Below are 27,317 nucleotides of genomic sequence, written 5' to 3' on the forward strand. Positions count from 1 at the left end.
ATATGATGGATGAGAAAAAGGAGATGTATGGCGTGCCTTTGCGTATTTAACGCACGATTTTACGTTGACAAATCGAAGAACGACGGAGAGAAGACGATGGCTTGAAACCCTTTGCCACTTTTGAACTTTTCTTCAAATTATTTTGTGTGTGTGTATCGTGTATAAGGCGGGTGGGGAGAGTCTTTCTGAATTTTGGGAGTGGGGAGGCGTGAGTTTTGATTTGTGAAATCAAGGGTTTTGGTGCTGATTGATTTTAAATAGCTACTTAATTTGCTAATTAGGCTTAGGCCTATTAAGCCACTAAATTAAGCCCATTAGCCTAAATTAGAATATAATAAAATGTTATCAAAGTTTTTGTTTAAATAAGTTTGTGAATTTATTAGCCGAGTTGCCAAAAAGCTCGTATTTTAGTTGAAAAACCTACACCGATAAAATTTACGTCCCGGCGTATAAAATCACCTAAAAACCTCTTATTTTCAAAAATACGAAAAACCATCAACCATATTTTAAATAATTAAAAATAATTATTTAATGAAAACATTCCCGCCCCGTACATAAAAGAAAAAAGAAAACACCAACCCACTACTCTCGTTGCTCTCTCCCTCACCACGACAGCTTCCACCGAGCGTTGCCCAGACCACCGGACAAGAAGCGTCGAGCTCAAGAAGTTCTTCCCCAAGCCCCTGCACCAATTTTATGTACTGAATCTAGAAGAAATCGAGTAGATCCAGCCTTGTTCCAAGTTGTCTATGCGCACGAGTTCTTCTTCGATTCCGGTGAGATTTGCTTTATATTCTTGGTTTTTTGTGCTGTATTGAGTAAGGATTTGAAGCCTATGTGTTCGCCTATTTTCCATCCACTTTAGCTCGCTTCCTATGAGATTCCGATGACTGTTTTGCTGCATTTTTTTTTCACTAATATTACTTATAAATGACTTTCTTTAACGAAAAACTTATAAACCTAATGGATGAAATAACAAGCTTCATCCACTGTTAACTGTTAATACTTTAGTTATTGACTCCAATTACTGGTAGCCAAAGCCATATGCGTTGGGTCAATCCCTCTTTTCTTCTAGCAGTGGTATTTAGTTATATGAACAGAATAAAACGTAGGCATGATACACTTTTTTGCATCTCGTCGGGTATCTGGTTTTTGGTGTTGTGTTCGCTTCAGCTGCTCAGTTGACACGATAACTTGATTTCAAGATTAGTCTATCCACTCTTGTACAAGGAGGATCAGATAAGGCTGTTGGGTTCTACGGGGTGGCTGATAGGTCAGTGTCCGATCTATATTGTTAGACGCTACTATAGAAGCTAATTCAGTTACATGGGTTGAGGAAATCCATGTGGTTATGATCTGTATTTTATACTTGTTGTCTGAAAAATATATATTATACATATATATTGTTTTTTGTACGTACATTGCAATGTGGCTTCTTTATCTCTTTTGTCTTGAGCATCTGATTCTGTAAACGCACTTCTGAGAAAGCATCATTTCTCTGGCTATAGGTTCAAGGTTCATGCTTAGCGCACATTTGAGATTTGTAATATTTTTTATCGGGATGAGAGTTTAGTAATATGCCACTTCAATCCACATCAATGAGATGTGACCTATGATACACATACGGTTCTGTACACTGTACAGAAGACTAGTCTCACCGATTAGGGCATCTGCATCCGTCCACATTAATCTATGTTATTAACGTTCCATCTCCTCAAAAATTATGGGGTCCACGAGCCACATATTCATTACATTAACACTTTCTCATTATTAACACACACTCACATTCATTTAATAGCAACTTTCATTATTTATGGATCCCACCGTCCACTTACTCATTTTTTTTAATTTTAATTAATTCAATATCTTTCCAATTTTGTTAAAATTTTACGACAAATATTATTAAAAATAAATAGTATTATTATTTTTAAAATAACTTAATTTCAATATTCATTAAAATATTATTAAAAAATGAAAAAAATGTTGGACTCTTTTATTTAAAATATGAAAAATCAAATGTTTAATAGTTTTATTGATTATTTTACGAGTTTCATTTATGTAAATTTAAAAATTTATTACAAATGCACCAATGTAGGTGCCCGTAGACGATTCTTTTTAAGGTCAGCACCATATTTCGCTTCTCTCAAAGTTTCGAGGGTGCCTCTCTTGTAAATGTGAAGGAGCAGTATGGTGTTGTGTCCCTGGGTTTTTTCGGTTGTCTGTTTGGTTTCTTTAAATTTAAAATTTGTATATCACGAGATTCTTCCAAAAGTTTTCGAGTGTTGGTAAAACTTAACTTGAGTGAGGATATTGATGCAGCATTTGAAGAAGAGGATGATGAGGAAGAAGAAGCCGTGACACCAAAATCAGTTGGGCTATTTAGCTTCTTCAGGTATACAACCAAGTTTGATTTATTTCTCATATTCTTTCGATGTTTGGGAGCTTCTATCAATGGAGGGTCTCTTCCTTGGTTTTCTTTACTTTTAGTCGTTTTGTCAACAATCTTGCGACCAGACAAGACAGTATTTCCAAACATCAAATGATGAAAGAAGTGGACAAGGTAAAGCCCGTTGTTGTTCATAGAAGAACAAAGCATACTTTCCGAACAACATTTAACGATTATTACTCGAACTCAGTCCCTTATAATACATATATTGTGATGTCTGCTAATTTTAAAATTCTACCGAACATTTTTTTTAATGCAATGGCCGAAACCATGAATACATAAATACATAAAATTCGAAACATGCATTTTGTAAAATCAACTCACTGCTGAATAAAATAACTACAGTTAAAATTATGAAAAGAGTAACCAACATAAACAATTTCCGTTTAAAAACATAAAACGTCAAGCGTATTAAAATCAATCAAAACCCTCAACAAAATAAAATTATCAGCCATTTAAAAAAAACTGTTAAAACTTATTCCCATAAAATCATATTCTTGCGGTAGAATACAAGGTCCTCGGGTTAACGTGCACCACCAGCTCTGCCCGTTCAATCATCATCACCTCCAGTATTCTCATCGAAAAGCTCACCTACATCATCCACACTTAATGAGTCTAAAGACTCAGCATGTAACGTACCGTACTTTTACTACTTCAAAATTTGCGGAAAAATTAAAAATTTTCTTAAACATAAAATTTCATACGGTCGTCACTTGTCATTTAACTTAATAATATTAAAATCAACATTCCCAACTAATATTTTCCAACAAAGTACTTATTTCAAATCATCTCACATCCAACATAAAAACATAATATTTTAAAGTTTTCAATAAACATAAACATAGTGGTCCTCGGGTTTAGCCTTTCGCTCAGTCCAAGCCTGCCCCTTGGTCGCCACCTCCTGTCTCCTCCTCAACGTACTCACCTGCATCGTTCAAGTCTAGTGAGTCTAAAGACTCAACACGTATAAACTGGGAATAACGAGTATTACATAATAAAACCACATACAACTTCAAAATATAACATATATACTTGAAACTTAAACTTTCATAATAACTTTGAACTCTCATAAACTTCTTTGAACTTAAACATACATACTTTGAAACTTGAATTTGCATAATAACTTGAACTTTCATAAACTTGAGCTTTGCATAAACTTTGAACATACATGCATACATAATATGACGTGCCATCACATAAACTTTTCTTTAAATATGCTTTCATACTTCAACATACTTAACTTCATCATTTTGCGTAGAGGATGTTTCAAAGCAAGTGACCCATAACATAATAAATATCTGATCAGACAAACCACAGTACTGGGCTGACAGGGACGTATCCACTGCCACGTACATGAGATCCCTGTTCATAATTTAACAGGCCAGTTGATCCACGTTCATAATTTAACGCTTCACAACCACGATCTAACCCGTTCATAATTTAACGGGCGGATTGGTCCCCGTTCATAATTTAACGGGGTGGAGAGGTCCTCGGCCACGTTCACCGACTTCCAAACCCATTTACTTTTGGTCACAAGACATTTAGCATACTTCAAAAACTTCAAATATTTTCTTTGCACGTCATACATACTTACTTAGCGCTGAGGGATTCGTTGGATGTCAATCGTGTCGTTGCTGCAACATACTAACATGAATTCATAAGCTTAACGTGTACAACTTAAACGTAAAAGTCATGCTTAATCTCAAGCTAAATAATTTCTTAAAACATTCTATAATTTCTCACCACTTGACCTTGTAAAACATTAATGTTAAATCATACCATAACACCTCAAACCAAACCTTAAGTGATAAAATATTTATCCCAAAAACTGAAGCTACACGGACCCCGTACCCAGGTCAGGCCCCGGGTCTGTGTAGGTACTGCCTCATATGTGTCATTTAAAAGAAGGAGCACGGACCCCGTCCCTAGGTCCGTGTACGGGTCCGTGTCTGTGCGTTTAAATATGTGTCGAAGAAATGAGAAGGCACGAACCCCGTGCTAACCTCCGTCGTCCGTGTCCGTCTGCCCAACGAATTATTTGATGAAAATTTTATACGACCCAAAAATACTGTCATTTATATTAAAGTTTATTTCTTACGACTTCTTAATAATTCAAGCTTTTAACGACATGAATCGAAACCTCAAAAATACTCTAAACATCATTACTAACTTTCTTATATGCAGCAACGATCACCCATCGATCCCCAACAAAGCCTGCAACATAAAAACTTCAAGAACACATTAAAATTCATAACTTTCTTGAAACACGATTTGAGCAGTCATACGAAAAACATCATAACTCACTCGTTTTTAATCCAAATAACTCGAAATTTATATCAAATCGAACGAATCGAAAAGATCTATGTTTTTGTAGTTGAAAGTTTTCTCAAAATATGTACCGAAAAATTGCAGTTTTCGAAAGAACATCAAAACAGGAATTTTCGGATCTAATTTGAGCAGTCATACTAAAAACACAATAACTCACTCGTTTTTAATCCAAATAACTCGAATTTTATATCAAATCGAACGTATCAAAAAGATCTACGTTTTTGTAGTTGAAAGTTTTCTCAAAATATGTACCGAAAAATTGCAGTTTTCGAAAGAACATCAAAACAGGAATTTTCGGATCTAATTTGAGCAGTCATACTAAAAACACAATAACTCACTCGTTTTTAATCCAAATAACTCGAATTTTATATCAAATCGAACGTATCAAAAAGATCTACGTTTTTGTAGTTGAAAGTTTTCGCAAAATATGTACAGAAAAATCTCAGTTTTCGAAAGACCATCATAACACGAAATTTCAACTCCAAAAATACTTCCAAATACATTCGGTAGATTTTTCTGCTCAAACTTCTACATCATACATACATTTTTATGCTTAAAAACAACTTAATACATAATATGACATGATCGATGCAGCAAGAACAGATTATACGTGCCTTTTGATATTTAAAAATACCGAAACGACGATACCGAAGCGGAGATGATACGGGAGACGATCCGGGACGAACTTAGCTCAATTTCTTCAAAGAAAACTTACTAAATATATGCTGGAAATTTTTAGAGGAGATGTTCTCGTTGAATGAAAAAAAAAGAAGGAAGAAAATGAAATAAATAAATTGAGATAGGAGTGTTTTAAAAACACAACCTTCTCTTTAGTCAAAAAGTTTAATAACATGTTTTGTTTTGTGTTTTGTGTTGTGTGTGTGTACGTGTATATGTGTGTGTAAATGTGTGAGTGTGTGTGTGAGTCAAAGTGTGTGTGCTTGTGTGTTGATATATATATGTGTATATATATATACCTACATATATATAAACAATTGTAACATATGTATTTAATATACTAAAAAATCTATTTAAAAACATTTAACATACTAATTTAAAATAAATCTCATATTAACCCCATTATAAATTTTAAATTTAAATAAGATGCACAAATACTACAACTTTAAAATTTGAAAATCAATTAATCATTTAAATAATTAAGCTCTTAAATTACTAAAATTAATTAAATTATTTAAAATACTCCATCCTTATCTTAAATAAAATACTGCATTAAAATTTACTAAAAAAAATCGTCCCTATCTCCTTTCCTCGATCTCGCCTCGAATAATCGCCTGAAACATAAAACTCTAGAAAACATTTTAACATACATTAAATAAACATAAATAATTAAAATAATAAATTTCATAAATTAAATATATGCATGGATTTTACGTATACTATTTTGGGCTTTACAATATCTCCCCCCCTTATAAAAATTTCGTCCTCGAAATTAAGTCTTACTGAACAACTTTGGGTAGCGGATTCTCATATCTGCTTCAGCTTCCCAAGTGGCCTCCTCCACTGATTGATTCAGCCACTGGACTTTGACTAACTTAGTCGTCTTATTTCGAAGTCTACGCTCTTGTCTGTCTAAAATTTTAATCGGTCTTTCCTCATAAGACAAGTCTGGAGTCAACTGCAATGGCTCATGGCTCAGAACATGCGAAGGATTTGCTAGATACTTCCTCAACATCGAAACGTGAAATACATTGTGCACTCCGGCCAAATTCGGCGGTAGGGCTACACGATAAGCTAGTGTTCCAACTCTGTCAAGAATCTCGAACGGTCCAATAAATCTCGGACTCAGCTTACCTCTCTTCCCAAATCTCATAACACCCTTCATAGGTGTTATCTTAACAAATACATGATCACCTACAGCAAATTCAAGATCTCTCCTTCTCTTATCAGCATAACTCTTCTGACGACCCTGGGCGGTCTTCATTCTGTCACGAATCTTAACCACCACATCTGCAGTCTGCTGAACTATTTCTGGACCAAGTTCTGCTCTCTCACCAACTTCATCCCAATGAACTGGCGATCTGCACTTTCGTCCATACAAAGCTTCATAAGGAGCCATACCTATTGATGATTGAAAACTGTTATTGTAGGTAAACTCCACAAGTGGTAGTTTAGACTCCCAAGTCCCATGAAAATCAATCATACAAGCTCTCAACAAATCCTCTAATATCTGAATCACTCGCTCAGACTGGCCATCTGTCTGAGGGTGAAATGCAGTACTGAATAACAATTTCGTCCCCATGGCTGCATGTAAACTTTTCCAGAAGGACGATGTAAACCTCGGATCCCTGTCTGACACAATAGAAACTGGAATCCCATGCAAACGAATTATCTCCCTTATATAAAGCTCCGCATACTGCGTCATGGAGAAAGTCGTCTTCACTGGTAAGAAATGTGCTGACTTAGTTAGTCGATCCACTATAACCCAAATGGCATTGGATCCTCTGACTGACCTCGGCAAACCAACAACAAAATCCATGGTGATATTCTCCCATTTCCACTCTGGAATGGGAAGTGACTTAAGCATCCCTGCTGGTCTCTGATGCTCTGCTTTCACCTGCTGACAAGTGAGACATTCTGATACATATCTGCGGATATCTCGTTTCATCCCTGGCCACCAATACAAAATTTGCAAGTCTTTGTACATCTTGGTACCTCCTGGGTGAATAGAATACGGAGATGCATGTGCCTCTGACAAAATATCCTGTCTGATTGAATCACCACTAGGCACCCACATTCTATCTTTGTATCTCACAATACCATCTGACACTGTGTAGAGAACACTGCCCTTCGCTTCATCTTTTAGTCTCCATTTCTGTAGTTGCTCATCTGAAGACTGTCCTGCTCGAATACGATCTAGCAAGGAAGATTTGACTGTCAGATTAGACAGCTTAGGAGCTTTGCCCTTACGATAAACTTCCAAGTCAAACCTTTGAATCTCATACTGAAGAGATCTCTGAGCTGATAAATGAGCTATGACTGCAACTTTTCTGCTCAATGCGTCTGCGACAACATTAGCTTTTCCCGGATGATAGCTAATTTCACAGTCGTAATCCTTAACCAGTTCTAACCAACGTCTCTGTCTCATATTTAATTCTTTCTGTGTGAAGAAATATTTGAGACTCTTGTGATCAGTGAAAATCTGACATTTCTCACCGTATAGATAGTGTCTCCAAATTTTCAATGCAAAAACAACGGCTGCTAACTCAAGATCATGTGTCGGGTAGTTTTTCTCATGTACCTTCAACTGTCTGGAAGCATAAGCTATGACCCGACCTTGTTGCATCATTATTGCTCCTAAACCGAGCTTAGATGCATCAGTGTATAACACAAAATCTCCTTGCCCTGATGGCATGGCTAACACTGGTGCTGAAATAAGAGCTTGCTTCAAAGTATCGAAGCTCTTCTGACATTCATCGCTCCACACAAACTTAGCATTCTTCTTAGTCAATGAAGTGAGTGGCACTGCTATCGACGAGAATCCTTGAATGAACTTACGGTAGTAACCAGCTAAACCCAGAAAACTTCGGATCTCAGATGCATTCTTTGGTTCAACCCATTCCTTGACAGTTGCTACTTTCGCTGGATCCACCTCGATACCACTACTAGATACTATATGACCCAAAAACGCTACCTTTTCCAACCAAAATTCGCACTTACTGAATTTCGCAAATAACTTGCGACTCTGAAGAATCTGTAAGACTATCCTCAAATGCTGGTTATGTTCTTCATGGCTCTTCGAGTATATGAGGATGTCGTCAATAAATACTATGACGAACTGATCAAGATAGTGATGGAATACTCGGTTCATTAGATCCATGAAAATAGCTGGAGCATTCGTTACTCCAAACGGCATCACTAAGAACTCGTAATGCCCATACCGGGTCCTGAAAGCTGTCTTGTGGACATCTGCATCCTTCACTTTCAATTGATGATATCCTGATCGAAGATCTATCTTAGAAAATACAGTAGCTTCTTGCAATTGATCAAACAAATCTTCTATTCTAGGCAATGGATACTTATTCTTGATCGTCACCTTATTTAACTCACGGTAATCGATACAAAGCCTCATGCTCCCATCTTTCTTTTTCACAAATAGTACAGGTGCTCCCCAAGGTGAGAAACTTGGGCGAATAAATTCCTTGTCCAGAAGCTCCTGTATCTGTTGCTTGAGTTCTAACATCTCAGCTGGAGCTAATCTGTATGGTGCCTTAGAGATTGGCACGGTACCTGGCATGAGATCGATGGCAAACTCCACTTCTCTATCCGGTGGAAGTCCTGCAACATCATCTGGAAAGACGTCTGGAAAATCTCTGACTACTGGAACATCTGATATAGATGGAGTGGTTACATCAGGTGCTGACACAATACTGGCCAAGAAAGCCTGACACCCTTTGGAAATCAATCTCCTCGCCTGTATACAGGAGATCATGCGAGGAAAATTCCTCCATCTAGCTGGCTCGAATAGAAACTGCTCCATGCCTAATGGTCTGACCAACACTGATCTCTTCTGAAAATCAATAAGAACTCGATTCTTTGTCAACCAATCCATTCCCAAAATGATATCAAACTCTGGCATTGGCAATATAATCAAATCTGCATACACCAAGTGACCCTGCAGTTCTAGATCAATATCTCTGACCACACTGGTGGCTAACAACTCTTCCCCTGATGGAAGTGTCACTGAAAAGTTCACGTCTAGGCCAATGGACTTGATGTCCAAATGATTAGCAAAGGTCTCCGATATAAAGGAGTGAGTGGCTCCTGAATCTATCAGTGCAGTTGTGGCTAATCTCTTTATGAAAATATTTCCTGAGAGATGTTAGCACAACACCAAACTTATATCCCAAAATACTAGCAATTAACTTTAAGCATAGTTGAAATCAATATATTCCAAGTCAATCTAAAATCTTACTAGTACACTAATAATCTCAAATAAAATTTCCACATGCAAGGCAAATAATACCGAGCTTAAATAGAAATGATTACCGGTCATTAGTGTAGTGTCTGGGTTCGCCTCCTGTGCGTGCATGGCGAATACCCTCCCTTGGGTTGGCTGCTTCCACTGAGGACACTGCTTCAGCATGTGATCCGTAGATCCACATTTAAAACACTTGCCTGATCCATACAAGCATGGTCCTGGATGCTGGCGGTTACACTTCGGGCACATTGGGAAAACAACGGGCCTCTGAGGCGCCCCCTGCTGCTGGATAGGACCCTTGCCCCTAGGTGGTCCTTGGTAAGGCTTCTTCCCAGGCTGCCCCTGAAAAGGTTTCTTGTACTGGGGTCGCTGATGCTGATGCTGTGGCTGCGGTGGTGCCTGGTTGGGCCTCTTGCCCAACATATCAGTCTCAATGTCTCTCTGGTCTTGCTCCGCCGCCAGAGCTCCAGAAACGGCAGCTGCATATGTAGTAAGGCCAGTTACTCTCACATCACGGCGCAAGACTGGCCGCAAACCACCCATGAAATGCCTCAGTTTTGCTCGAGCATCATTAGCTATGAGTGGCACAAAGTAGCAACCCTGTTCAAACTTTCTCACAAACTCAGCCACACTACTATCTCCCTGTCGTAGTGTCATAAATTCCGTAGTCAAACGGGCCTGTACCTCCTCAGTGAAGTACTTAGCGAAGAACATCTCTTTGAATCCATCCCAAGACAACATCGGCAAATTAACTGCCACCGATGCACTGTCCCACCATCGTCTTGCATCCCCTGCTAGGAGAAAAATGGCACATCGGACTCGATCCACATCCTGCAATTCCATATACTCAAAGATCACCTCTATAGACTTAACCCACTCTTCCGCCACCATAGGATTCGTAGTCCCTGAGAACTTCTGAGGATTCATCTTCTGAAATCTCTCGTACACTGCCTCCGGTTGAGTCCTCGGTCCTGCACCTCCTGCTGCTGGAGCTGGATTCCCCGCAACCTGTGCGAAGAACTGCGTCATAGCTGCAAGCATCTGCGCCTGCATATCTGGAGGTGGAGGAGGAGGAGTGGCTCTTTCCCTATCACGAGACTCTCGGTCCTCATCCCTAGCTCCACGGGCAATCAAACGTCTAGGAGCCATACTGTTCTAAAATTACCCAATACGTAAACCCAACATGCATATGAACATGATATAAATAACATAGGATTCACGTAACTGAACTTAAAAGTATGGACATGCTGAAAATAATAACTTAATGCATACTACACTAACATAAATCTTTGAAAACTTAAAACTTACAGACTTGAGGTGTGACCTTATGAGCTTCTTGCGACTGGAAGTAGGCATAACCCTTTACAAGAACACCGCTCTGATACCAACTGTAACGTACCGTACTTTTACTACTTCAAAATTTGCGGAAAAATTAAAAATTTTCTTAAACATAAAATTTCATACGGTCGTCACTTGTCATTTAACTTAATAATATTAAAATCAACATTCCCAACTAATATTTTCCAACAAAGTACTTATTTCAAATCATCTCACATCCAACATAAAAACATAATATTTTAAAGTTTTCAATAAACATAAACATAGTGGTCCTCGGGTTTAGCCTTTCGCTCAGTCCAAGCTTGCCCCTTGGTCGCCACCTCCTGTCTCCTCCTCAACGTACTCACCTGCATCGTTCAAGTCTAGTGAGTCTAAAGACTCAACACGTATAAACTGGGAATAACGAGTATTACATAATAAAACCACATACAACTTCAAAATATAACATATATACTTGAAACTTAAACTTTCATAATAACTTTGAACTCTCATAAACTTCTTTGAACTTAAACATACATACTTTGAAACTTGAATTTGCATAATAACTTGAACTTTCATAAACTTGAGCTTTGCATAAACTTTGAACATACATGCATACATAATATGACGTGCCATCACATAAACTTTTCTTTAAATATGCTTTCATACTTCAACATACTTAACTTCATCATTTTGCGTAGAGGATGTTTCAAAGCAAGTGACCCATAACATAATAAATATCTGATCAGACAAACCACAGTACTGGGCTGACAGGGACGTATCCACTGCCACGTACATGAGATCCCTGTTCATAATTTAACAGGCCAGTTGATCCACGTTCATAATTTAACGCTTCACAACCACGATCTAACCCGTTCATAATTTAACGGGCGGATTGGTCCCCGTTCATAATTTAACGGGGTGGAGAGGTCCTCGGCCACGTTCACCGACTTCCAAACCCATTTACTTTTGGTCACAAGACATTTAGCATACCTCAAAAACTTCAAATATTTTCTTTGCACGTCATACATACTTACTTAGCGCTGAGGGATTCGTTGGATGTCAATCGTGTCGTTGCTGCAACATACTAACATGAATTCATAAGCTTAACGTGTACAACTTAAACGTAAAAGTCATGCTTAATCTCAAGCTAAATAATTTCTTAAAACATTCTATAATTTCTCACCACTTGACCTTGTAAAACATTAATGTTAAATCATACCATAACACCTCAAACCAAACCTTAAGTGATAAAATATTTATCCCAAAAACTGAAGCTACACGGACCCCGTACCCAGGTCAGGCCCCGGGTCTGTGTAGGTACTGCCTCATATGTGTCATGTAAAAGAAGGAGCACGGACCCCGTCCCTAGGTCCGTGTACGGGTCCGTGTCTGTGCGTTTAAATATGTGTCGAAGAAATGAGAAGGCACGAACCCCGTGCTAACCTCCGTCGTCCGTGTCCATCTGCCCAACGAATTATTTGATGAAAATTTTATACGACCCAAAAATACTGTCATTTATATTAAAGTTTATTTCTTACGACTTCTTAATAATTCAAGCTTTTAACGACATGAATCGAAACCTCAAAAATACTCTAAACATCATTACTAACTTTCTTATATGCAGCAACGATCACCCATCGATCCCCAACAAAGCCTGCAACATAAAAACTTCAAGAACACATTAAAATTCATAACTTTCTTGAAACACGATTTGAGCAGTCATACGAAAAACATCATAACTCACTCGTTTTTAATCCAAATAACTTGAAATTTATATCAAATCGAACGTATCAAAAAGATCTATGTTTTTGTAGTTGAAAGTTTTCTCAAAATATATACCGAAAAATTGCAGTTTTCGAAAGAACATCAAAACAGGAATTTTCGGATCTAATTTGAGCAGTCATACTAAAAACACAATAACTCACTCGTTTTTAATCCAAATAACTCGAATTTTATATCAAATCGAACGTATCAAAAAGATCTACGTTTTTGTAGTTGAAAGTTTTCTCAAAATATGTACCGAAAAATTGCAGTTTTCGAAAGAACATCAAAACAGGAATTTTCGGATCTAATTTGAGCAGTCATACTAAAAACACAATAACTCACTCGTTTTTAATCCAAATAACTCGAATTTTATATCAAATCGAACGTATCAAAAAGATCTACGTTTTTGTAGTTGAAAGTTTTCGCAAAATATGTACAGAAAATCTCAGTTTTCGAAATACCATCATAACACGAAATTTCAACTCCAAAAATACTTCCAAATACATTCGGTAGATTTTTCTGCTCAAACTTCTACATCATACATACATTTTTATGCTTAAAAACAACTTAATACATAATATGACATGATCGATGCAGCAAGAACAGATTATACGTGCCTTTTGATATTTTAAAATACCGAAACGACGATACCGAAGCGGAGATGATACGGGAGACGATCCGGGACGAACTTAGCTCAATTTCTTCAAAGAAAACTTACTAAATATATGCTGGAAATTTTTAGAGGAGATGTTCTCGTTGAATGAAAAAAAAAGAAGGAAGAAAATGAAATAAATAAATTGAGATAGGAGTGTTTTAAAAACACAACCTTCTCTTTAGTCAAAAAGTTTAATAACATGTTTTGTTTTGTGTTTTGTGTTGTGTGTGTGTACGTGTATATGTGTGTGTAAATGTGTGAGTGTGTGTGTGAGTCAAAGTGTGTGTGCTTGTGTGTTGATATATATATGTGTGTATATATATATACCTACATATATATAAACAATTGTAACATATGTATTTAATATACTAAAAAATCTATTTAAAAACATTTAACATACTAATTTAAAATAAATCTCATATTAACCCCATTATAAATTTTAAATTTAAATAAGATGCACAAATACTACAACTTTAAAATTTGAAAATCAATTAATCATTTAAATAATTAAGCTCTTAAATTACTAAAATTAATTAAATTATTTAAAATACTCCATCCTTATCTTAAATAAAATACTGCATTAAAATTTACTAAAAAAAATCGTCCCTATCTCCTTTCCTCGATCTCGCCTCGAATAATCGCCTGAAACATAAAACTCTAGAAAACATTTTAACATACATTAAATAAACATAAATAATTAAAATAATAAATTTCATAAATTAAATATATGCATGGATTTTACGTATACTATTTTGGGCTTTACACAGCACACCTGTAAAGTTAATAGAAAGTATATATACATTACATGCAACAGTGAAAAATACTGTAATCAACATACATTTCATGAGCATAAACGTAAACATGTCGTATAATAGCTTAACATGTCAAAAAATGTCTCATCATATCATCATATATGTATACATTTTCTTTTATTGAATTTAGTTCATTAGTTGTGACTTTTCGTATCAGCTCTATCGTATCTGCTCTATTTGATGAATCCATCTACGTATAACCACGGTACCGGACGACGGGGACATCATCGACAATCTCACTTATCAACTGAGCATTGGCCTATCGTATCATCATATCATGTCAATGGAAATATGATCGTCGGGCTCCCTCTGGTGCCTTCTCCTTTAAACGGGCTCTCTCTGGGCCTTCTTTCTCACAATATCTCCAATCATATCATCGTATACATATATCGTCAGTCACAACCAACTCACATCCTTAAAAAACATCATCATTTTCATCACTTATCAAAATCATTCATATACGTAATTTTTCCTTAAAATCAAGCTTGCAACGTATTTTCATAATTACGTAAAAAAGCATGTACTAAGTAACATAAGTGTTTAAAAACATGTCAATTTATGCTCAGAGCGCTGCCAGGACAAAAAACTCGACCCGGGTACAAAATGATCAATTTTCCCCTAGAAACCCAAAATGACCGTTTTATCCCTGGACCTCAAAATTTCGACCTGAAACTTACCAAACTCCTTAAAACACCTAAAAACATATTTATAAGCATTTCTTAGACATAAACTCGAGCCCGATTCAAAACTTACATGATTCGTTTTAAAACTTGGACCGGGATCCCGGTTTTTACCCGAGTCTCGAATCAACCCGAAACTTAACCAAATCTCTCCAAGCTTAAACCACGCCTCAATCATACCCTACGAGCCCTTGAAACACCCAGATCATCCCACTTAAGACCTTGAAACAGCACCTTAAAGTTGCTGGATTTTTCTACACCAAACCGAGCCGAACCCTAGTACACTAAACCCTCAAATTCTCGACCCTAGACCAAACCAACGGGGACCAGACCTAAACCAACTCTTCCTAGCACACCTCTAGACCCTCTTGGACCACATCATGGCCTGTTTGAGCCCTCCTTGGCCAAGACTACCCTCGCAACTTGAGAAAGCATGAAAAACATGAACAAATTTTCACAGCTTGAGCGAGTTTGCGATAAAAATCATATCTCCCTCGTTTCGTATTAGAAAATTACTAATTTGCTATAAAATCGAAGATAACACAGAGTTGTACAAATCATATGTTGAACACAATCCCATAAAACCAACCTATAAGTCCCATAATTCGAAATAACAGAGGGTGACGGTTTTTGTGATACAGAAATTTCACAGCTTGTGTGGTTTTACAATAAAAATCATATCTCCCTCGTTTCTTATCAGAAAATTATGAATTTGATATCAAATCGAAGTTAACACAAAGTTCTACAAATAATATGTTGAACACACTACCATAAAGCCAACCTATAAGATGCAGAATTCGAAATAACAGAGGTTGACGTGTTTTGTGACACAAAAATTTCATAGCTTGTGCGGTTTTATAATACAAATCATATCTCACTCGTTTTTTATCAGGAAAATTACGAATTTGCTATCAAATCAAAGATAACACAGAGTGCTATAAATTATATGTTGAACACATTTCCAGAAAATCAACCTATAAGTTGCGGAATTCGAAATAACAGAGGGTGACAGGTTTTGTGACATAGAAATTTAACAGTTTGTGCGATTTTACGATAAAAATCATATATCCTTCAAGAAGACCGATCGCCCCTCCTAAAACGTGACTAACTCGTGAATCCTGCCCCTTGACACCTTAACTCCCAACGTATACAGCCCCCTAACACTTCAACCCGGTAGCCCCTTATACAAGAAGTCAAGAAAACGTGAATTGCATCAACGTGTAGGTGTATTTCATGTCATAACTATGCAAAAACGATACCATATAATAGATTAAATGATTTCTTATACATAAACAAAAAAACAGCATATTATGATGTGAATGATGAGAAAAACAAGATCTTGGGGATGCCTTTGCGTTTGAACGCTCAAAAACTCTAAGATTTATGCGTAGAATGTGCATAGGAGGGGCGGGAGAAGAAATCTTTTGGAAGAAGCTTGAGGAAATAGAGAGAAACTTTGCTGAAAATTTCAGAAAGTTGCTGCTGAAATTGGAGAGGGCTGCCATGACTTGGGAGGGGTGGGTTTAGGGTTTGATTAATATGGTCAAGTTAATATAATTATACACTAATGGGCCCTTAATTAAAATTAATGCTTTAAAAGGATTTTTGTCCCATTAAGCAATAAATTAATCCAATCAAGCCCAAAAAGACTCCCTAAAAATGTTTCGATTAGGTATGTTTTTGAAAATATTGTCCAAGCCCTCAAAAAATCTCCCGAATCAATAAAATTTGAGTACCGGATAAAAATACGACCCAGAGATTAAAATACCCATCAAAGCCCATTTTTCGAAAAAAACCTTGAAAACACTTCGTATTAAATAATTAAAAATAACTATTCAATAAATTTTTTTTCCTAAATGTCCTCGGTCTCCATTCCTTCTTCGAGCGTGAAATTAAACTTAAAATCCTAATTCATGAAAAGTTAAATAAACCATGAATTAAAACACAAATTCATGAAATAAACATGCATATAATGCACTAAAATAATTTAATAAAATACAAAAGAAATTTTATAACTTGCATGCATGTAGTTTTCGTAGACCTTCAAATTTTCGGGACGTTACAATCTATCCCCCTTAAATCGAATTTCGTACCCGAAATTTGCTTATCCTCGATATTCAAAAAGTTTGTACTCTTAGTTCTAGAATCCCAATAATCGACGCTTCCGCTGCGCTACTATGATAAAATAAGTGTTAAGTTGTTATTATGTCTACTCAATCCTAATTAAATTGCCTACTAAAATTCTCATTTGCGAAATTCCAACTTAAAACGGCCTATGAAGACCTAGTTATGTTTTACTATGACCTTGAATTTAACCTTTCTCGCAATTGATCATACTAGAAGTGGATGTTCAAACTTATCGCACTTTACTTTGCTTATACAATACCCATAATGTTCATCAACATATTACATTATCATTTAAGCAGTTCGACATAAGAGATATTTGCACCAAAGATTACTAATTGACTTCCATCCTCAGCAATATACTTAAAAGTTAAACATTATCTCAACCCAATAATAATATTAGTCTAAGATCCTGTAATCGAATCTTTACCTTACGGCACCAAACTAACATAACTAACTATTACAAGTACATCCCAAATATCAAGTTTTTTCAAATCTTAAATTCGAGTAGTATTAATCCATAAAACCCAAAATATACAATATCGATCTTCTACCTAAATAATAAAACCCTTCTAGCATCAATTACATGCTTAAACTATTTCTTTCTCAATTGCAATATAGTTGAGACCTAAGACCTTGGACTTTCCTCAATGAAAGAATGTTGCATTCTTACGTATCCTTAATGCTTAATTAATACTAGCGTATAAAACTTAATAAGTTATATCAGAGTAGCATTAGACTAACTCTAATAATTCAACTTCACTTGAAATCCGTAGAATACTAGTACCCACACATCGAGATTTTAGATTACTTATTCGATAAAAATCTTAATATTTGTTCGTGGGTAACTTATGTTGAGCCCAAATAATTTCTTTTGTTTTTTATTTCACTCATAATTTTCGTATGAACACCTATTTCATAAAATTTGAAAATCAAACTTACGCAACCCAAATAGTTATAGATACATGATTCCCAACACACATATTTAATTATTCCCAAGTTTCTCAATGGCTAAAAAAATTCCTCAAAACATGGTGTTTAACTCACTTCTTACTTCATTTAAAAAAAAACTCACTTCTTACTTGCTTCTATCAAGTAACATAACCATCAATCATTCTCAACTTTCTAGAAAAATTTAATCCTAACAAAGGTATAGTTTTAACTCTTAAGATCAAGATTAAAACTTATGATACATTAAACCTTAAGCTCCCCAAAAATAAGTTAACTAAATGTCTAATCTTATATCTTAACTAATTGATTAACTTTACCTTAAATTTTCGTCTCTCTGAATTCTTAATTTTTCACAACATTATTCCACTAACGCTTGGATTTTCAAGCCCAATATTGATTCATTTTATAGGTTTCTCGTAACATAAGGTTCAATAATTTTAATCTTATTAAACTCAAAATCAATTCCTATAACCAATCTTACATTTCTATCGAGACTTAAAATCCCAAATTTTCATTTTATATTTATAAAGCCGACCCATTCTTCAAATCATTATTCCTTATATGTAATTCTCAAGAAATTAACTCAATTAATATCCACAAATCGTTAGGTATTTTCTTAGAAAATCTACATGTCCAAAAGCATTCAGAATCTTCATGATTAAATTATGACCCAAAAGATTAGAACTTCAATACAAAAATCCACAAATCAATCTAGTCAAAATAATTTCAATCTTTCCTAATGCCCAATAACCGAATTTCTTAGACATGTCCAATTCCAACGTAACCAACATGCAATCCAATCTAATTTTTACAAAATTTAATCTCCAAAACAGAAAAACAGCTAAACATTACTATAAAACATATATCATGTAAACATGCAGGTGATAGCATTAAAACTTTCGAAACATTTAAAATCATAAAACTTGAGGCTTGAAGACTGAGCTGCAGAAGTTGGCGGTGGCACAACCCTGTACATGACACTTGCTATGATACCAACTGTGACGTTTGTTCATTTTAAAATTCTACTGAACATTTTTTTAAATGTAATTGTCGAAACCATGTCTACATAAATACATAAATTTCGAAACAAGCATTTTGTAAAATCAACCGACTGCTGAATAAAATAACAACAGTTAAAATTATGAAAAGAGCAACCAACCTAAACAGTTACCGTTTAAAAACATAAAACCTCAAGCGTATTAAAATCTGTCAAAACCCTCAACAAAATAAAATCATCAACCATTTAAAAAAACTGTTAAAATGTATTCTCATAAAATCATATTCTTGCGGAAGAATACAAGGTCCCCGGGTTAACGTGAGCCACCAGCTCCACCCGTTCAGTCATCATCACCTCCAATGTCCTCATCCAAAAGCTCATATGCATCATTCACACCTAATGAGTGTAAAGATTCAGCACACGTGTAATATTAATAGCAAGTACATATACATTACATGCAACAATGAAAAATAATGTAATCAACATGTATTTCATTAGCATAAACGTAAACATGTCGTAATAGCATAACATGTCAAAACATATCTCATCATATCATCATATACGTATACATTTTTTTTTTATTGAATTCAGTTCATTAGTTGTGACTTTCGTATCAGCTAGATTGTAACAGCTCTATTCGATGGATCAATACGACACTCTCACCAGTCAACTGAGCCATGGCTTATCATATCATCATATCATGTCAATGGAAATACGATCGTCGGACTCCCTCTGAGGCCTTCTCCCGTAAACGGGCTTCCTCTGGGGCCTTTTACCTAACGATATCTCCAATCATATTATCGTATACATATATCGTCAGTCACAACCAACTCCCATCCTTCAAAAACATCATCATTTTCATCACTTATAAAAATCATGCATATACGTAATTTTTCCTTAAAATCAAACATGCAACGTATTTTCATAATTACGTGAAAAGACGTGTACTAGGTAACATAGGCGTTTAAAAACATGTCAAATTGTGCTCAGGGTGCTGTTAGGACTAAAAACTCGACCCGGATGCAAAATGACCATTTTGCCCCTGGAAACCCAAAATGACCGTTTTATCCATGAACCTCAAAATTTCGACCCGAAACTTACCAAACTCCTTAAAACACCTCAAAACATATTTATAAGCATTTCTTAGATGTAAAATCGAGCCCAATTCAAAACTTACACGATCCGTTTTAAAACTTTGACCGGGGTCCCGGTTTTAACACGAATCAACCCGAAACTTAACCATATCTCTCCAAGCTTAAATCATGCCTCAACCATACCATACGAGCCCTTGAAACACCTAGATTATCCCACTTAAGACCTTTGAACAGCACCTGAAAGTTGATGGATTTTTCTACACCAAAGTGAGCCGAACCCTAGTGCACTAAACCCTCGAATTTTCGACCCTAGATTAAACCAACGGGGACCAGACCTGAACCAACTCTTCCTAGCCGACATCTGGACCTCATGGACCACATCATGGACTTGTTCAGCCCTCCTTGGCCGAGCCTACCCTCGTAACTTGAGAAAACGTGAAAAACATGCACAAATTTTCACAGCTTGAGCGAGTTTACGATAAAAATCATATCTCCCTCGTTTTTATCAGAAAATAGGAATTAGCAATCAAATCAAAGATAACATAGATTTCTATAAATCATATGTTAAACACATTCCCAAAAAACCAACCTATAAGTCTCAGAGTTCGAAATAACAGAGGATGACGGGTTTTGTGATATATAAATTTCACAACTTGTGCGGTTTTACAATAAAAATCATATCTCTCTTGATTCTTTTCAGAAAATTATGAATTTGCTATTGAATCGAAGATAACAAAGAGTGCTATAAAATATATGTTGAACACATTTCCGGAAAACTAACCTATAAGTCGCAGAATTCGAAATACCAGATGGTGAAAGGTTTTGTGACACAGAAATTTCACTGCTTGCGCGATTTTACGATAAAAATCATATCTCCTTCAAGAAAACCGATCGGCCCTCACCGAAACATGACTAACTCGTGACTCCAGCCCCTTGACACCTTAACTCCCAACGTATACACCCCCCTAACACTTCAACCTGGTAGCCCCTTACACTAGAAGTCAAGAAAACGTGAATTGCATCAAAGTGTAGGTGTATTTCATGTCAAAACTATGCAAAAACGATACCATATAATAGATCAAATGATTTCTTATACATAAACACAAAAAACAGCATATTATGATTTGAATGATGATAAAAACGAGATCTTGGGCGTGCCTTTGCGTTTAAACGCTCGAATACTCGAAGATTTATGCGTAGAACATGCACTGGAGGGGCAGGGAAAGAAATACTTTGGAAGAAGCTTGAGGAAATAGAGAGAAACCTTCACTAGTAGAAAAATCGGATTTTACTTCGGCAGGCTTTACTTCAGCAATAATAAATTACGAAGTAATACATTACCAATAACTTCAGTAATAACACAAGCGAAGTAAAATAATATATTTTACTTCGGATGTTTAAAAATACGGGCTTCACTATATTTTTTTATTATATTTTACTTCGGCATACCAATGTTGACGAAGTAAAAAAATAAGAAAAATAAGTTCATGCTGAAGTAATAAGATGAACCGCGCTGATTAACAAAGAAAGCTAAAATATACTGAACATTTAGCGACGATTTATAGTTAAAAACCCATCACTGATTAAATCAGCGACGGTTTTTCAAAAATCCGTCGCTAATAGCGACGGTTTTTCAAAAATCCGTTGCTAATAGCAACGCTTTTTTCGCGCATATGCGCACACACTTCAGCGCATATGCGCGAGTGCCTCTGTCCTCACATCGTAGCTACTGGCCTCCGCGCGCATATGCGCGCGACAGAGCGCGCATATGCGCGAGGTCCTCTGCCTACCTCGCGCATATGCGCGCATCGGTGTCGCGCATATGCGCAAGAGACACTGCCCTCACACATCAATTTTCGCATGTAATCACATTTCCAGTCACGGTTTGTTTTAAACCGTCGCCGATTTAGTTAGCGACGGTGTTATAAAAAATCGTCGCTATTAGCGACGGACTTTTCAAAAACCGTCGCTAGTAGCGACGGATTATAAGAAATCGTCGCTGAATAATATCGATTATATCATATTTCCTTCACAGACGAGCTCATTATATCCATCCACATTTTCTTTCAAAATTAACCCTAACACCACGCCGTTCCACTCACCGCTGTGGGCTTCGAACCACCAACACCACCGCCGTTCCACTCACCGAGAGGGAACAAAACACCACCACCACCACCGTTCAAAGCACTGAGGTAGTCCGGCACCAGTTTCCCGAGGTATGGTATTGATTGGAATGATAATTGGTTAATTTCTTGTTGTCGTACCTCTGTTGAGTTATTTATTGAAAATGGCCACCACCAACCTTATCAGAAGTTTGAAATACATGGTGTTAAGACTTTATAAGTCAAGTGTATTCTTTGCGGCTCACATGTTGACAGAATTAATGCAAGCGATTGGTAGGTCTTTCGATACTGTAATTGATATATTGTTGTGTTCAAAGACTTAGTAGTCTATTGTCTTGTATTATCAAGAGCTACTAGTTGAGAAGTCCCTTTCTGTATGACTCAATAGTTTCTGATGAGGTTGGTGGTTGAGATACACACCATTTCTTTGGAGGTGCGTGTTGTTTTCTAAGGCCTTGGTTGTCCGTCTCTGGGTTCTTAATGTTCGGCATTGTCTAAAATATTTGTTGTTCCCTTCTTGTTAGGCATTGTCTAATTTTCGGTTTTTCTAACTTATATGCACTGTGTGTTGAGGACTGGACATGACGGTGTTTGTTAGTCATTGTCTCCGTCGAATTTTTTTGTTTTTCTAACTTATATGCATCTGTGTATTCTTCTTTCGTTTGTTAGTCAATAGGTAGTCTTCTTTCGTTTTTTTTGCGCTCAACAAATTAAATTGAAAATGACATTATTAAATGTAATATTTTCAGGTTTAGATCAAATTTATTGTTATATATTTCTTGTATTTTGCTGTATTGAAATGGATAATTCTTGGATTCACTCGGATAGAAGGTCAAAACAGTACGAGGAGGGTGTGGAGCTGTTTATCAGAGGTTGTTTAGAGAATCCCCATATTGACCCCAATTTAATTCATTGTCCTTGTTGCAAATGTAAAAATCTTAAAAAAAGACCAGCTAAGTCCGTTCGAGAGCATCTTTATTTCCATGGTTTTAGTCAAAATTATGTGAATTGGATTTGGCACGGTGAGTCTGCTGAAAGTGACAAAGTAAATTGGAGCACGAACAAGGAGCCAATTGGTAACTATCACGGACACTTTGAAACCACTAATATGTGTGAGGCAGCATATGATAACCAATTGATGATGTTGAAACTCATTGTATTCCGGCTCATGAAAGTTACTTTAGATCAGAAACTGAGGGTGGCTGGGAAACAAACAAGAAAAAATGATGTGTTTCACTTTTATGTCATGTTTTTTGTTATGCTATAAACATAACCTCATTGCTATTATTTATGTCATGTTTATTATTTATGTCAGGTTTCTACAAGTCATGTTTATTATTTATGTTATTATTATTTCTGTTATTATTTATGTCATGTTTATACATGTCCTATTAGAATTATTGTTTATGTTATTTTAATGGTTAATGTTATTGTGTATGTTTTAACAGTGGTTTCATTCATTTAAATATGTAGAAAAAGGCTCAATTAAAATATTGACTGTATGTATCGTACTTATTTATGAATATATGAATTGGTAGTGGTTATTAATTAGATTGTGATTGTTGCATTAACTTTTCAATTCCACTATAGGGTAATCTGAAACAAAGTGGTTCGGTTGAGTGTGGATATTGTGTGATGAGGTACATGAAAGAGATAGTCGATTGCGATGATCCATAGTTGGAGAAGATGGTGAGTTTCTTCTTGTGATAAATTTGTTGATTGATTGAGATGAATTGTTGTCATTAAGATATATTTTATTGTTGAGATAATGCGTTGCCATTGGGATATATTTTATTGTTGAGATAATGTGTTGTTGTTGAGATAATGTGTTGCCATTGGGATATATTTTATTGTTGAGATAATGTGTTGCCATTTGTTCCTGATTTTCACATCTTCTGTGTTGTAATCTTAAGCTTTTGTGTTTATATTGTTTATTGCTGATATATGTTTTGGCTAAAATACTTTCTTTTCATTTGTTTTATTTGGTGGGTTGTTGGTTTTATCAAGAAATTTGAAGCCCAGAAATCATATACGGGAGTATGATTCTGGACTGTAAGTGTTGTCTTTTTTTCAAGATTCTTGTATCATTTCCAAGTGGCACAAATTCAATCTGTTCTTACTTTTAAGTTGATTTCGCTTCTTGAAACAAGAAGTTGGGTGGCTTCAGATTTTGTTGGAGTTTAAGGTGATCTGGTTTTGTCTTTTCCTGTTTTTTTTTTGTCTATATCTGTCCTTATTGGTTCCCTCATATCGGATTGAACTCGAGACTCTTGTTGTCTGCGTTTATTGGTACATGCATCATGTTAAGCATATCAAAATTGTCTCATATATTAATTCTTTTACGTTAATCCTCAAATTAATATGGTTTTACTTTTTTGTGACAGCTTGTTCTTCGAAAAAAAATATGTTGTACATGGGAAATTCTTATAATTGTTTTTAAGCATGGGTTAATTATATTTGTGTTCCAAGATTAAGTTTTAATTTTCCTAGCTAGCCTGGCGGCTCATCCAGCCTTACGTTTTTTATGTTTCAAATTTCAGTTTGCAGGATGCATCAAGAACCAATATTACACCCAATGTCAATATGAAGAGGTTAGAAGTGAATGGAGTGAATTTGTTTACTCCTATGTAGGTGCTTAGATGGATGGTGTATGTTGGGACAAATATTTTCTTTCTCATTGTGGATTTTTGGATATACTTTTGGTTTTGTGGATACATTTTTTGGGTTACTTGTGGATTGATGAATATGTAATTGTGGATTCGTGGATATTAATAATTTTTAGATGGATAATTTATGAGTTTAATTATATTAGTGTATTAAGTCATATATTGCGAAGTCTTTTTTTAACAATTACTTCATCAAAATAAAAAAAAATGAAGTGTAATAGGTAAATTACTTCGTTGTTATTTGCAAATTGTGAAGTTACATAATATTAAATACTTCGTCAATAAGAAATCAGACGAAGTGATAGAATTAATTTACTTCAATATTGTTCTGTTAAAGCGAAGTTGTTTTGCGCAATTACTTCATCAAAATACAAATTACTGAAGTCTTTCGAACCACTTACTTCGTCACTAAATGTAAATTGTGAAGTAACATAATATAAAATACTTCAATAAATAGGATAAATGCTTAAGTTATAGATTATATTTACTTCCACAAATAGGATAAATTGTGACGTTGTTTGTGTCTATTACCTCATCAAAATACATAACTACGAGGTCTTTCAGATGAATTACTTCGTCGATTATTGTAAATAATGAAGTAAAATATTATAAACTACTTCGCTAAATAATAATTAAGACGAAGTTAAATATAATATATTACTTCATTATTTACAATAATCGATGAAGTAAAACACATTTCTTACTTCGGCACCGGTCCAATTCTGGACCGGTTTTCCTTCGAAAACCAGCCAAAGACTTCAGTATTTTCAATCATACAACTTCGGTTATTATGCGAAGTAAAAGGAACATCTATTACTTCACGTCCATATACTTCGGCAATTAACTACCTTATTACTTCATTGAATACGCGAAGTAAAAAGCGATTTTTCTACTAGTGCTTGCTGGAAATTTCAAAAAGTTGCTGCTGAAATGGGAGGGCTGCCGTGACTTGGGAGGGGTGGGTTTAGGGTTTGATTAATATGGTTAGGTTAATATAATTATACACTAATGGTCCCTCAATAAAATTAATTGTTTAAAAGGATTTTTGGACCATTAAACAATAAAATAATCCTATCAAGCCCAAAAACACTCTCGAAAAATATTTCGTTTAGGTACTTTTTTGCCCAATCCATAAAAAAGTCCTCCGAATCAATAAAATTTGCGTACCGGCTAAAAATACGACCTGACGAGTAAAAATACCCACCAAAGCCCATTTTTCGAAAACACCCTTTAAAACACTTCGTATTAAATTATTAAAAATAATTATTCAATAAAAAATTTTTTCCTGAATATCCCCGATCTTCATTCCTCGTTTCAGCGTGGAATGCAACTTAAAATCCTAGTTCATGAAACTTTAAATAAACCATTAATTAAAACACAAATTCATGAAATAAACATGCATTTAATGCATTAAAATCAATTTAGTAAAATAAAAAAAAAATTAATAACTTGCATGCATGTGGTTTACGTGGACCTTCAAATTTTCGTGATGTTACATATATTGATTATATATTGCAATATTTTAATCACTTTCACATATGCCTGTACATTAATGGATTGGCAACAATGGTTATGGTGGGAGCTTATTTTGGTAGAAGATGCATCATTTTCTTATCTATTTTTGCTTGCCCCCAATGTACTTTATTCCCTAAGGTTTAATGGCCAAACTTATCTCCTTATTTTAATGCAAAAATCACTTGCTGGAGAGTAGTGGGGGGAAAGATTAGCTCCCAAGATTAGGACGGAGTATTTAAGAGCAGTCTTACGACATGATATAGTGTTGGATCTCGATTTTCTCGTGTCCAAACGCAGCGGAAGATTTAAAAATTTTTAGTTCTTGACATTCAAGATATTTTTGAGCACTCGTGTGGTTTTAATAAATATAAACATATATAGGAGGTTTAAAACTTTTACGTTAGTGAACAATTTTCACTTGGCTTCAACTACTCGGTATAAACGAACGTATCTCTTGTTCTAAATCTCACGTACGTTCTTCGAGGCTCCTTTCTTCAATCTTCTAATCAGGTCCACGACCGGATTATTTGTTCCTCTTCCAACTTGCTCTAGAAAGTATAGAAGGATTTTTTGTTGGAGATTAAAAAAGAGAGACGACTCAAAACCAAATTGGTGAAGGCCAAAATTGAGAGAAGGGGATGAGGATTTTCGAAAACCTTGGCTTGGAGGCTACGGTTTCGAAAATTTCATGGGTTAATTTTTTTTAACCTTAAGCCTAATACACATACATATAATCTTATGGCTCATTAATTAAATTAAATAGTTAATGAACTTAATCAATTAATTATTCTAGTCAAACTAGTTTAATTATTTAATTAATCTTTTAATGTCCAATTAAGAACCATAATAATATATATGTTGAATTTTTACTCATACAAACCCATTATACATATACCCATTAAA

General features: G+C 35.5%; 1 long non-coding RNA gene across 1 annotated transcript; it reads left to right on the forward strand.

The window, feature by feature from the left end:
- The first annotated feature begins 571 nt into the window (after positions 1–571).
- On the forward strand, positions 572–25,007 carry LOC142518910 (uncharacterized). Its single transcript, XR_012813670.1, has 4 exons — positions 572–776; positions 2,320–2,392; positions 23,824–23,922; positions 24,774–25,007. It is a non-coding gene; the product is annotated as an uncharacterized LOC142518910 (long non-coding RNA).
- Positions 25,008–27,317: the final 2,310 nt, after the last annotated feature.

Source organism: Primulina tabacum, chromosome 1, assembly GCF_025594145.1.
Source record: "Primulina tabacum isolate GXHZ01 chromosome 1, ASM2559414v2, whole genome shotgun sequence".
NCBI classification, from domain to species: domain Eukaryota; kingdom Viridiplantae; phylum Streptophyta; class Magnoliopsida; order Lamiales; family Gesneriaceae; genus Primulina; species Primulina tabacum.